Genomic DNA, 15,340 nt, shown 5'->3' on the forward strand with positions numbered 1-15,340 from the left:
TGATCGCTCTCTGAAAAGAGGGCGGAAGGAGGCAGAAGATTTTTTTCTCATAAAAGAAACCTCATTCTTTAAGTTCCATGCCATACAGTCAATGTGAAGAAAAGAAAGCTCGTATAATATCTCCATTTCTTGTGTCTAAATGTTTAACCGGTACCTTGGGCCCCGGCTACAAGGTCCCAAAAATAGCCAGCCGTGACTTACTGCTTGAACTGAGTGACAGCATTCAGTGTTCCAAGCTCTCAAACATTGTGTCTATAGGGGACATCTCTATCTCCGTGACCCCCCCCCCCCTCCCCAGATCTCACAACACAGTCCGAGTCGTAATCTCTGAAACTGATTTTATCCATCTAACAGAATTCGAAATGCTTCAAGGATTATCTGACCAAAATGTAATTGACATTCACAAAATAAAAATACGCAAGGAGAACAGAGAAATAGATACTAAACACATGGTCCTTAGATTTAACACCAGCCCCTTGCCCCAAACAATCGAAGTTGGATATCTGAAGTTCAGGCATTATATACCCAATCCCCGCCGATGCTTCAATTGTCAGAAGTTCGGCCACGGCTCACAGAGTTGCCGCGGTCGCAAAACTTGCGCAAAATGTGCCTCGAAGGATCGCCATTCTGATGAATGTGACGCAGCCCCGCACTGCGCAAACTGTGAAGGGGACCACGCGGCATACTCCAGGGCGTGCCCGTCCTGGAAAAAGGAAAAGGAAATGATCAGCATAAAGACCAAAGAAAATATTTCATTTAAAGAAGCGAAGAGGCGGTTTGCCCCCACCAATACGTTCGCCTTCACAGCGAAACCCAATTTCGCTGATGTGGTGCGCATGGGCGTAGCACCACACAGCACTCCGGTACCTGCAGAGGCCACTTCCACAGAGCCGATGGCAGTGCCATCCACGCCCCAGGCAGGGATAGCGAAGGCTGCTCTGCCACCCTCAAAGCAGGGAGTGCCGGTCCATGGGTCGGCATCCCGCAGGACTCCCTCCCCCCCCCCCGTCGGGGGAGGCCTGACACTAACACAACAACCGCGGCCCCTCCGCGGTCCTCCAGCACCCCTGTTGAGGTGATGGATACAACTCTCACTCCGCCTGCTTTACAGCGGCGGAACAGCTCTCTGGAGCGAAAAAAAGACAGACCCCTCATAACGGGTCCAGAGCATAAGTAAACGCCATAACGTTCCCATCCCAAAACACAAACATGGCTTCTTTAGTTCAGCGGAACTGTAGAGGCTTGTTGAGAAATTACAGTGGCATAACAGATATTTTAGGGTCAATGCTGCCCGTAGCCTTATGTCTTCAGGAGACCAATCTTGGTCCTCAACATGTGAATATTTTAAAACACTATACAAGTTATCGACACGATCGCGAGCAGCCAAATAGACTCTCGGGTGGCGTCGCAGTTGTCATTCAAAGTGGCGTCCCTGCTCAAGATATCAAACTTAACACAAAATTTGAGGCAGCTGCAGTTAGCCTTGCTACCTACAAAACAATAACAGTATGTTCTGTATATCTTCCCCCGCACATCACATAAACAATCAAAGATATCGAAGGCCTGATTGATCAACTGCCGGAGCTATATCTGGTAGTTGGCGATTTTAACGCTCACTCCCCATTTTGGGGAAGCGAACGTTGTGACTCAAGTGGACAAATAATCGAAGATTTTATCCTCTCAAATAATATATGTCTTTTAAATATGAGAAAATCCACTTATTGTGTCCCAAGCTCGGCAAAAATGAGCTTCCTCGATTTAGCTTTCACATCACCATCGCCTTTAACGATTTTAAATGGGACGTTTTAAATGACCCTCTGGGAAGTGATCACCAACCTACAATCATCAGCCTCTCATCGTCTACTCTAGTCATACCCACAAGACCACGGCGCTGGAAACTCCACCTCGCCGACTGGTCACTATTTACAGCAAGTGCCACACTAGAAAAAGAATTTTGTGAAGACTTCAGCATAGACGAAATTCATGAAAAGTTTACTACACGCATAATATCGGCCGCTACACTAGCCATATCACAAACAACAGGACTCGTACACAAAAAATTAAAGTATGGTGGACACAAGAATGCACATTTGCAAAAAAACAACAACAAAATAAAGCTTGGGGCTCTCTGCGTCGGTATCCCACTGCGGAGAACTTGATTACCTTTAAGAGGGCCAAGGCCAGAGCGCGATTCGTTCGAAGAAATAGCGAGAAATCCTCGTGGCAGAAAAATGTGTCCTCAATAAACAGCTCAATAACCTCAATAAAAAATGTGGGAAAAGGTTCGTAGATTCAGTAGAGACCACACCCTTTTCACACTTCCTCTATTGACTACACCCGGGACACAAACATCATTAGAAGAACAGGCCAACATACTGGGTAAGCATTTTGCTGAAGTTTCCAGTTCGTCCAATTACACAAACACGTTTCAGAAGTACAAAGCAATAGTAGAAAAACAAAAACATCCATTTGCAGCAGCTATGCACGGGGACTAAAATCAACCCATCACACTCCAGGAATTGAATAGGGTATTATCTTCTGGTAAAAAGACAGCACCAGGCCCAGATAATGTGAATTACACTATGCTTGCCCATCTCTCTGAGGCTGCCGTGCAGGCATTGTTGAAATTCTTTAACAAAATATGGACAACTGGGAATATACCTGAGGAGTGGAAGAAAGCAATAATAGTACCTTTTCTGCAACTCGGAAAACCACCAAGTAGTAACAATTACAGACCAATAGCCCTCACCAGCTGCATTGCTAAACCTTTCGAAAGCATAATAAACATTAGACTGACCTTCACACTTGAATCTCGTCGACTCTTAGATGTACATTAATGTGGATTTAAGAAATCATGCTCGACCACTGATCACCTTGTCCGCCTAGAAAACACCATCCGGGAGGCGTTCATCCACAAACAGCACTGTAACGGGTCTTCTCTGCTTTGGAGAAGGCCTATGATACCACGTGGAAGTTCGGCATCCTCCATGACCTAGCAGAGCTAGGGATCCGCGGCAGGATGCTGAACTGCTTTAACGACTTCCTGACCGCAGATTCAGAGTCCGTCTAGGAGCAACTCTCATTCACCCAAGATAATGGCGTACCCCAGGAATGTATTTTAAGTACGACATTCTTCATAGTACAAATGAATTATTTAGCCATAGTAATACCCAAGTCCGTAATGTATTCACTTTATGTAGATGACCTACAAATAGCATACACTTCTTCCAGCATACTGTCCTGCAGGGGACAAATACAATTCACACTAAATATACTGGCTGCTTGGGCAGAGAAAAATGGATTCAAGTTCTCTCCTCAAAAAACAGTACCGGTTCTGTTCTCATTACGACGAGGCCTACAGGTCGATCCCAACCTGTGCTTGAATCAAACCACACTGCCAATCAAACAAGAACATAAATTTTTAGGCGTCACTTTTGACAAGAAACTTACATTTCTATCACACATTAGCAACCTTAAAAAGAAAGCATCCCAAGCCCTCTTGAGCGCGGGGCTCGTAAGACCAACAAATGTGGGGAGGATTGATATGGAAAGATATATCCAAGAACCTGATGAAATCTTGAGCTGGTGTTTCAGGAGTTAATGACAATGGCTCAGAATACTCCACGAATACTGCGTTAACACTTACAAACAGCTGCTCAAATTTGAGGTTGTCGCAATGTAAAAATACAAAGTAGTCGTCTGCAAATCTGAAAATACGCCACACGCGAGAACCTTCTAGACGATCTCGCAACCTTTTGTCACGCAAGGCCAAGAACATATCGCGGAGTACGGGGGCTATACATGACCAAATACATATACCATCTTTCTGAATGTACACATCCCCCGAGCTCATAAACCCATCCTTCCATACTCATCAGCCCATTCCAAACCCGTAGAACGAGCAATTGTTCACTGTTTTTAATAATGTTTTAAAAAAGTGTTGTGAACACGGCATGGAAAGAAGCTTTGAAATACAAGTCAATCGCCTAACAATAGCTGGCTACCCACCAGAAGTTCTGATTTCAGTGGCAGTTAAACTGAAAAAAAGCTTACGAGCTCTGAACACAAGCGACTGCATTAGGCAAAAAGAGAAAAGAAAGGTTGTTGTCGTGCCGTACCTCCATCAGGTTTCGCACAACTTCAGAAGGATTGGAAACCGTGCAGGTGTTCATGCCGTGTTCTCAGCGCCAAAGAAACTGTCTAGCATGTGCAAGATGGTAAATAGCAGAAATTTTGAACCACGTGGGTGTCCAGTTAGGCACGGTGAAAATTTTGTTGCCTGTCAAAAAGGGATCGTCTATTCTCTGCCCATGTCCTGTGGGAAGAGGTATGTTGGACAGATGGTCTGCCGTCTCAACCAAATATTAAAAGAGCATCATGACAATGTCGCACATGTGGCCGCCTCAGGCCACGTAGCTAAGCATTGTAGGGACTGCAAATGAGAAGAAATGGAAGAAAGTGATAATAAAGCCAGTGAACCACTATACAGAGAATGCAGCGTGATAAGAAAAAAATCGTAACGCTCGGACAAGAGAAATAGTGGAGGCACATATATTGCAAGATTGCAAGATATTTGCATAAGCGCACCTTCAATAGCATCGTCACAAAAAGAAATGAAGTACCTTGATTGCGAGATTTGACACGTGCCACTTTTCCGCCGGCACTAGTCGCTTCCGTGCATGTTTTTTGTGTCTTCTTTCCTTTCTGGTAGCAAGCAAGTATAAAAGCTTGCTGGCCGTCGAATAAAAATCAGTTGTTAGCCAGCGCTCTGTTGTGTGACGAGTGTGTTCCTTCTGTCCCGTCTTTAGCGCTGTAGAAATAGAGGTTAGAAACCAACTCGTCCAGCATACTGTATTGGGTAACACTTAATGATTTAGAAACCCTTTTAGAACAGCTACCAGAGCCATACCTCCTAGAAGGTGATTTTAATGCCCACTCCGGTTTTTGGGGAAGTGCACACACTGATGCAAGAGGTCGTATTTTAGAAGATTTTCTCTTAAGTAATAATGTTTTCCTCCTAAACACCTGCAAAGATACATACTGCTCTTCGAGCACGGGAAAAATAACGTCCATAGATTTGTCTTTTAGTTCACCTGTTTTTAGCAATTTTAAACGAGATGTCACCGACAACACATACGGCAGCGATCACCTGCCTTTATTAATCTGCCTAACATCCCCACCGAATGTCATCCCAAGGAAACCACGACGTTAGAAGTTACATTTAGCCGACTGGGAATTTTTGAGAGGAAGGGTCACCCTAGATAAGATAGTTTCATATAATCTCAGCATAAACGAACGAAACGAATCCATCACAAACTATATTTTAACCGCTGCACGCTCAGCAATACCGCAGTCCTCTGGTGTATTAAACCAGAATCACAAAATTTGGTACATACAAGAAGGCCAAGATGCAAAAAGGAGGCGATACAAAGCCTGGGGAATTTTCCGTAGATATCCGACGCAGGAGAATTTCATCAACTTCTAAAACTCCAGATCAAAAGCCCTATGTATTCGCCGTAATGCCGAAAAATCTTCATGGCAAAGTTACGTGTCTTCAATAAACAGCTCAACCGGATCAAAACGAATGTGCAGATGGAAAATAGATAAATAGCAGCTACTTCCCACTCACAATTCCCTTTCAGTCAGCCCCTAGTATGCAAACAAATTTACAAGAACAGGCAGACATTTTGGATTAATATTTTTTGGCAGTCTCCAGTTCATCTCACTACACAGATTCACTCATAAAACATGAAATCCCGACTGAAACGCAAATACTGCCAAGTGGCAGTACAAATTATTCCTATAATAATTACTGTTCAAGAAATTAATAAACTACTGTCCGCCGGCAAGCAAACTGCACCCAGCCCTGACAAAATACATTACCAAATGTTAGCCCATCTCTCTAAACCGGCTGTACCCAACAAAGGTTGGGTATCGGGGATTATTCCCGACACATAAAAGAAGGCCATCATAGTCCCATTTTTAAAACCCGCAATACCCCCTACCCTTCCTAGCAGCTATAGGCCCATAGCTCTGACAAGCTGTCCAGCGAAATGCTTTGAAAGTGTATTGAATGTCAGACTAACATTCGTGTTAGAAGACCGGGAGCTTCTGGATGTCCACCAATGCGGTTTTAAGAAGGCGTGCTCCACTACAGACTACATAGTTCGTCTTGAATATACTGTCCGAGAAGCTTTCATACACATGCAATGCTGTCTTGCTTTGTTTTTTGATTTAGAAAAAGCTTGTGATATAACCCGCATGTTCGGGGTTCTTCAGGACCTAGCGGAGCTCGGCATCCGTGGTAGAATGCTGAACTCCCTTAAAGCCTGTTTTTCTAACCGTTCATTTGATGTCCGCCTTGGCTCAAACCTTTGGAGGGATTTTATTAAAAAAAAATGGAGTACCTCAAGGGTGTATTTTAAGCACAACACTGTTTTTCGTAAAAATGAATTCTGTTGGGAAAATAATAACAAGGTATGTTATGTATTCACTTTATGCAGACGACCTCCAGATAGCTCGCACATCCTCCATCAATATGCGAAAGACAAACACGATTAACAATAAACAAACTGACATCAATGGCAGACAGAAATGGCGTCCGGTTTTCTGCACACAAAAGAGTTGGCATTATTTTCTTGCTCAAAAGAGGATTACAAACAGAACCGGCCCTACATCTGAACGAAACCAAGTTGCCCGTAAAAAATGAACACAAATTTTTAGGTCTAACATTTGACAAAAAACTCACCTTCCTGAATCATATTAACGCGTTAAAAAAAACACTTCCCGATCACTGAACATACTCAAAGCCCTTTCACATAAACACTGCGATTCTGACAGGGCAAGCCACCTAAAAATTTTTGTGCTTTGTGATACGATCTTGCTTAGACTGCGGTAGTATAGTATATGGTTCAGCAAGGCTATCGTACTTGAAACGACTCGGCCCAGTACAAAATTTAGGTTCGGGTCTTTCAACCGGTGCTTACAGGACGTCACCTATAAACAGTGTTTACGTTGAAACCAACGAACCGCCACTTACAGACATAAGAAGCATGCTCACATGCTCATACATATTAAAAATCCGTTCCGGAACACTTATATTACCCCATAGCCACAGATTGTCCATCCAGAATTTTTTTAACAGCAAACCGCAAGCTGTTAGGAAAGTCGTCCTGCGTTTTTAAGAGATGTGCCGAAACCTCGGAGTACTAGATGCATTATCTGGCATTGCTGGAAGACGAGATACACTGCCTTCATGGAACAATTTTCCTACAATCTGTGACTTCACTCTTACGCAGTTACGTAAAAATCAAACTCCATAACAGCATATAATACAAGAATTCCTTGTCCTGGAAGAAAAGTACAGTAGTGTCTACAGAATTTTCTACTGATGAATCAAAAATATAATTACGTAGGAAGCCCAGTGGTGCGAGGGAATTCGTTGGAAATAGTGCGACTACCACAGTGTTCATACATATTCACCGCGAAGTGCTACGCAGTATGTATGGCCATAGAAAAAATACTAAGCGAGAACCTCGAAAACCCTATTATTTTCACAGACTCTTTAAGTGTACTTACAGCTCTCCATTCTAAAAATGCAAGCATCCCTCTTCTTGGTTACATCATACACAACATAGTAACTGCCATAGCTCCAGGACAAAATATGAAGTTATGCTGGGTCCCGAGTCATGCGGGAATAAAAGGCAATAGCGAGAGCTGATTTTTTCGCTGCTCAAGCTCATGGGAAGGAAATAAAAAGAGTAAATATACCCTCTCATGACTGCATAAAGTTAGTACAACATAACTTAAGGAAAGAATGGCAGACAGCTTAGGACAATGAAATAAACAATAGACTGCACCTGGTAAAGCCAATCCTCGGTGAATGGAAGTCATTTTTACAACAACAGTGTTTCATTGAAGTTATTTAATGTCGTCTCCGTATAGGTCACACCCACATCACACATAATTTTCTATTGACGAAAGAAGACAAACCGGTCTGTGAAAATGTGGAGATGGCCTAACAATTATTCCCATTTGATACTCATGCACAAATCTTGATAAAGTGCGGAAAAATATTTTAATCAGTTTTGTAATGAAGGTATATCTTTACACCCAGTATTGCTTTTGAGTGAAGATGCAATTGTTTCACAAATTGTGTTGTTAACTCTTTAAGGGAAGCAGGTTTTCTCAGCAAACTCTAAATTTTTACTCTCACTTCAATTTTTCATACACCTCAGCCACATTGCATAGATAGAGGAAGGCTGAGGTTGTTTTACTGGTTGTGAGGCTTGACTTCCTTGCCTCGTCAAGGATGCGTGCTGAGACTACCCGACCTTCTATAAGACTCTCATATTAAGAATTTATAAAATTAGTTTCTGCCTTTATCATTGGGTAATGCAAACCAAAATGTACGCGCCGCCTACACCACCGATACCTTCGCTTCCCTTGAGTTTGGCGAATAATAGCCTGACACAACGCAACATATATACATATTGCTACGGTTGTGCTTGTGCTTGGAACGCTCGTGCTTGGTGCGCTCGCGCTTGGAACGCGAAGAGGACGAAGTGCGTTTCTGCTGCTGGGCTTCGCGTGCCCGGTTGTTCGGCTGCGTGGCTGTAAGCTGTTTCCCTGTAAATATATTTTTCCCTTTTGGTGTGCACATCTTCACGTTACATTATTGGTGGAGGTGCTGGGTACAGCCACAGCAAGCACGGAACTTCGCAGCGGTCGTCAGCTCGCCGGCTCTTCAACCATGACCAGCGAAGGGGCCGCTCCGTCGGCGTCCGCCAACCCGGCGTTCATCATTGCCCATCCGAGAGATCCTGGGACCTTCAACGGAACGGACGGCGTCGACGTGGAGGACTGGCTCGCAATGTACGAGCCCCACGAGACCCACGAGGATGAACTCACCAGCTGGGATCTCTGCAAGCGCAAGCTTTGTGACCTGTTTGGTAAGCCATTCGGGCGTCAGCTCGCTGCGAAGAAGGAGCTCGCATGCCGTGCACAAACGTCCACAGAGTCCTATGTATCATACATTCAGGACATATTAGCTCTCTGCATGAAAGTCGACGCCACTATGTCAGAGTGCGACAAAGTAGGTCACGTGCTCAAAGGCATCGCAGATGACGCCTTTAACCTTCTTGTATACAAGGACTGCGGAACGGTTGACGCAATCATCAAGGAATGCCGCCGGTTCGAACAAGCGAAGAGCCGCCGAATTTCTCCGCAGTTCACGCGGTTGCCGAATACGACTGCGACGTCGTCCTGTGTAGACTCGACTCCACCGAGCCGTCTGCCGACATCTGAGAGCCTGACACGACTTGTGCGCCAAGAAGTAGAGGCAATGTCCCCCGTTGCGTTTCATCCACTCCACCGAGCCGTCTGCCGACATCTGAGAGCCTGACACGACTTGTGCGCCAAGAAGTAGAGGCAATGTCCCCCGTTGCGTTTCATCCACCCGCAACAGACAGTACTCCAGCAGTATCCCTTATACAGGCTGTCGTTCGCAAAGAATTTGCCAATCTTGGGATTCAACCTGTATGCTCAGTTAGTGCCCCATATGCTCGCCGCATGTCCCCGGAGCTCGGTTCTGAACGTGCATACTACCCTCGACGCAGCCGCAATCCAGATGAATGGAGAACACCTGATGACAGGCCCATCTGCTTTAACTGCTCCCGAGTTGGCCACATATCTCGACACTGCCGAAGCCGTCCGTCCTCGACCTACAGCCGCTACCCGCCGGGTTCTGCATATTCCCGCCGCTCTCCCTCGCCCTCGGAAACGACCTCTGCTGGCCACAACGCTCAGACCCCGCTTACCAACCGTTCGTCGTCACCTCAGCGCCGTCGATCTCCATCGCCCCGACCTCGCCGCCCTTCGTCGCCGGCCCCATATGCCCGCTCCCGGTCGGAAAACTGATGGCTGCAGCGTCTGGGGTGATGCTGCTCTGACGACCCGACCAGAAAACCCTCCTTTAACTCTTCATGCTCATCGGAACATCCTTAACGTCGACGTGGACGGGGTCCCTGTTACCGCTCTGATCGACACTGGAGCGCACGTCTCAGTCATGAATGCTCGTCTTCGCCGTCGCCTAAGGAAAGTGCTCACTCCTGCCCCCTCAAGTGTGGTCCGTGTTGCAGATGGCGGTATGTCTATTGTCGTCGGAATGTGTACTGCTCGTGTTTCAATCGCCGGCCGCCATACTTCTGTGCTCTTCACTGTCCTCGAACACTGCCCTCATGACATCATTCTCGGCCTTGACTTTCTCACCGACCATTCCGCCCTTATAGATTGCGCCACAAGCATCGTTCAACTCGCTCTACCTGTTCCTTCAGAGCCACCGGATCCAATTGTTCACCGACTGTGCACCGCCGACTTTGTCCGCCTGGACCCCGATGCCGCCACTTATGTCCGTTTCTCCTCGGTCCCGCGAGTTCCCGATGGTGACTACATCATTACTCCGGTTCCTGATGTGCCCTTTACACGCAGTGTTGCCCTTGCGCATACAGTTGTCACCATGTCGGCAAATCAAGCGTCCCTTCCGGTTCTCAACTTTGCCTCTTACGTTCAGCCGCTCCCACAAGGTATGTCGCTCGCCACGCTGTGCCCTGCTGCCGAATGCGTCGTATCGGCGGTGAGAAGCGTCCCACCCTCGTCGAACTGCCGCGACTCTGACGTCCCACCACCTGATGAATATGCAAAAATGATTGCTGCTGACCTCTTACCAGGGCAAGCTCACGACCTTCGGTATCTTCTGTCGTCTTTTCGCGACATCTTTGATTTCGATGACCGCCCTTTGGCTCGAACATCTGTGGTCACGCATCGCATCAACACCGGTGACGCAGCTCCTATTCACAGACGACCCTACAGAGTGTCCAGTACAGAACGCACCATCATACAGCAAGAGGTGGACAAGATGCTCAGTAAAGACATCATAGAGCCCTCGTCGAGCCCTTGGGCCTCACCAGTTGTGCTGCTTAAAAAGAAGGACGGCAGCTGGCGCTTTTGCGTTGATTACCGGCACCTAAACAACATAACAAAAAAAGACGTCTATCCACTCCCAAGAATAGACGATGCTTTGGACTGCCTTCACGGAGCCAAATTTTTCTCTTCAATTGACCTTCGGTCCGGGTATTGGCAAATCTCTGTTGATGACAATGACCGCGAAAAGACGGCATTCGTCACACCGGACGGCTTATATCAGTTTAAAGTTATGCCATTCGGTCTCTGTAATGCGCCAGCTACCTTCGAAAGAATGATGGACTCCTTGCTTCGCGGCTTTAAATGGTCCACATGTCTATGTTACCTCGACGATGTTGTGGTTTTTTCGCCCACGTTTACCACGCACCTCGAAAGACTGGCGAGCATTCTTTCTGTCTTCCGTCGAGCCGGGCTACAGCTCAATTCGTCGAAATGTCAATTCGGTCGCCGCCAACTCACCATTCTCGGACATCTAGTCGACGCTTCTGGTGTCCGCCCGGATCCTGTTAAAGTTAAAGCCGTCAAGGACTTCCCTATTCCCCAGTCGTCTACGGACGTGCGCAGCTTCGTCGGCCTCTGCTCGTACTTCCGCCGTTTCATCAAAAATTTTGCCGGCACCGCTCGCCCCCTGACCGACCTTCTAAAGAAAGACACCCCTTTTACCTGGGGCCCTGCCCAAGAGGAGGCCTTTTCTTCGCTAGTCGACTTACTCACCTCCCCACCTATTCTGGCCCATTTTGATCCGTCGGCTCCGACTGAAGTTCGCACAGACGCCTGCGGTTATGGGATTGGCGCCGTGCTAGCCCAACGTCACCAAGGGCAAGAACGCGTTATTGCATATGCCAGCCGCCTCCTTTCTACAGCTGAGCGAAATTAATTACAGAGCGCGAGTGTCTGGCTCTTGTTTGGGCCGTAGCTAAGTTCCGACCGTACCTGTTTGGCCGTCCATTCTCCGTAGTGACCGATCACCACGCCCTTTGTTGGCTGTCTTCACTGAAAGACCCCACAGGCCGGCTCGGACGTTGGACGTTGCGCCTCCAAGAGTATTCTTACACTGTTCATTACAAGTCAGGGCGTCTCCATCAAGACGCCGACTGCCTGTCTCGGCACCCTGTAGAGCCGCCTGATCCTGGAGACAACGACCTCGGCCCGTGCCTCTTCGCTATCTCCGATCTGGTTAACATCGCGGACGAGCAGCGACAAGACTCTTCCTTGCGTATTCTCATTGATCGCCTCAACTGTGCCAGCCGAGATCCTTCATTGCAACTGTTCGTCATTCAGGATGGCGTCCTATACCGCCGCAACCTTCGTCCTGACGGACCTCCGCTCCTGCTAGTCGTTCCCCACCGTCTCCGTTCATCTGTCCTAGCGGAACTACACGACCTACCGACCGCAGGCCACCTCGGCGTCTCCCGCACATACGATCGGGTCCGACGCCGCTTCTTTTGGCCTGGTCTGTACCGCTCTGTTCGGCGTTACGTTGCCTCCTGCGACCTCTGTCAACGCAGGAAGAGACCATCAACGTTGCCTGCTGGCCTTCTACAGCCTATTGACGTACCTCTCGTACCATTCTACCGTGTTGGACTCGACCTTCTCGGACCTTTCCCGACGTCCTGCTCCGGCCACCGTTGGATTGCTGTCGCGACCGACTATGCGACCCGGTACGCTATCACGCGTGCGTTACCAACAAGTTGCGCAACCGATGTCGCCGACTTCCTATTGCAGAACGTAATCCTTCACCACGGCGCTCCACACCAATTGCTGACGGACCGCGGCCGCTACTTTTTGTCCCGAGTAGTTGACGATATCCTCCGGTCCTGTGGCACGCAGCATAAGCTCACTACAGCTTACCATCCCCAGACGAACGGGCTTACCGAGCGCCTCAACAGGACTCTGACCGATATGCTATCCATGTATGTCTCGCCCGACCACCGCGATTGGGACGTTGCCTTGCCTTATGTAACATTTGCTTATAATTCGTCGCGGCATGATACCACCGGCTATTCTCCTTTCTACCTTCTGTTTGGTCGGCATCCTGCGCTGCCATTGGATACATTACTACCGAGTTCTACTGCCTCGACCACAGAGTATGCACGTGACGCCATCTCCCGAGCAACTATGGCCCGTGAAATCGCCCGAGACCGGCTCACCGCATCTCAGACCTACCAGAAGTCAGTTTACGACTGCCGGCATCGCCCAGTACACTATCCGCCGGGCTCACTCGTCCTCCTTTGGTCTCCTTCTCGCCATGTCGGTCTCTCTGAGAAACTTCTACGTCAGTACAGTGGCCCTTATCGAGTTCTCCGTCAGGTGACCGACGTGACCTACGAGATTACACCTCTTCAAGCTCCGACGTCGTCCACTAGCCCTTTGACTGACGTCGTTCATGCAGTCCGTCTCAAACCGTACCACACGCCTGCTACATCATCTACTTAGCACCGGGACGGTGCTTTTGCCGCCGGGAGTTATGCTACGGTTGTGCTTGTGCTTGGAACGCTCGTGCTTGGTGCGCTCGCGCTTGGAACGCGAAGAGGACGAAGTGCGTTTCTGCTGCTGGGCTTCGCGTGCCCGGTTGTTCGGCTGCGTGGCTGTAAGCTGTTTCCCTGTAAATATATTTTTCCCTTTTGGTGTGCACATCTTCACGTTACAATATATATGAAAAACACGACATTTCGAGGTCCCTTCTTGAAGGTTTGACTACGGGCGAGGCGCAGCTTGGGTTTTTAAGCCCTCGTGTTGAATACCTCAGGGGTCAATGGCCGAAAATCATGGATGTAGGACGAAGGAAGTGTCCCCAGGGAGGAATTAACATTCCTTCATGTCTGTTGCATGTGCCACGACTCCAGCAGAAGCCTCCTGCGCTGGTTAGCTTCGGTCACCAGTAGAATATTGCCGTCAAAGTCAATTTGGTGGTCACATTCCTCGCACTGTTCGGCCACCGTGCTGCGCTGACGGTTCATTTGTCGGACATCCACTCTGTGTTGCCTCTTTCTTTCGGCCAAGTTCTTCGTTTCCCCCACGTACGACGCCGGGCACACTCAGCATGGAATCATGCATGCAACCTTGTTTATATATATATATATATATATATATACGGCACACATATGACCTATATATTCATAATTATTGATAGTTTAGGCTGAAGCAGGCGCGATAGCCAATTGGCTGTAACTGGCGTGCGCGGTTTTCTTCCTTTGCACACAGCTTCAGTTACCGCGAAACCTGTTTTCGACCTTCACGAGAAGACCACCACTCTTCACCGCTACCCATACCGGCTTTTGTGCAAGTGAACCACCTCGCGCTAGCGCACGAAAATGAAAGGGGATTTTCCTCTCTGCACTCCGTTCTCACAAGCGCTCGCCCGTAAACTTCTCTATCTTCGCTCTCCCACTTTCATTTCCTCTCCTTTGAAAATGGAGAAAGAACTTTCCTCTCCACTTTGGCACATGCAGACCTTGGAAGCTGGAAGCCAGCAGATGGCAGCTTCAGCAGGACACGACACATAGCACCACTTCCGGTAGTTGTCAACCTAGTGCTACCGGCAGGGGCAAAGGGAGGCTTCAACCGCAAACAGGACTACATTTGCACTACCGAGGCTTCTGGTGCTAGCGTGCAGGCGCAGTGAAGTAATAAATGACATGCCATCTAACCGCGTTCAGTTCAGCTTTATTCATCTTGAAGCAATTTTACCGCAATCTCCAAGCTGTGTCTTGAAATATTTCGCTTTTGACCAGAAAATAGAACAATCTTTGTCGGCTGAAACAAACACCCGTGCCCTGGGCACTTTGAAGAATTTTTCGAAAAATACATTCGCCTGAACTAACTCTTGAGCTTTGATGTAATAACTCAGGATGGGAACTTGAGATGCAAGCGAACGTTAGAAATGACCAGTCCAACGCGGCTAGATTTTGGGTCACTCGAGAAACTTTCGAACCGCGCCAATAGGCACTGATCAATTGAAGCTTTTCCAGGACGACAAAATGGAAGCCAAATGGCGCAGCTTATCATAACCTCTAAATTACGGAATTTATATCAAGCATTATCTCTCTATTCGCACATGATGTCACCTAAGCTGAACACGAAAGATGAACAGTGTACGCGCATCCGTCTCACTTGCCTTTCGAAAGGATGCAGCTAATTAAGTTCTGTAGCGTGTCATCATGGCTCCCTGAACTCAGTCTGCACGCATGTCGGCTCGCCTTATGTTCCCATGCTAGGACGTCATGTGAGCTGGAGTAGCGTCGCGTTTGCTTGACTGCTGACGTCTGCGTTCCAACTGCACTATCTGGTACATAGTCGAGTCACCTCACTGGTGATATAGGCTCCGAAAATATTTGCTTGGTGCACCCGAACATTTGTA

This window comes from Amblyomma americanum, chromosome 5 (assembly GCF_052857255.1).
Source record: "Amblyomma americanum isolate KBUSLIRL-KWMA chromosome 5, ASM5285725v1, whole genome shotgun sequence".
Lineage (NCBI taxonomy): Eukaryota > Metazoa > Arthropoda > Arachnida > Ixodida > Ixodidae > Amblyomma > Amblyomma americanum.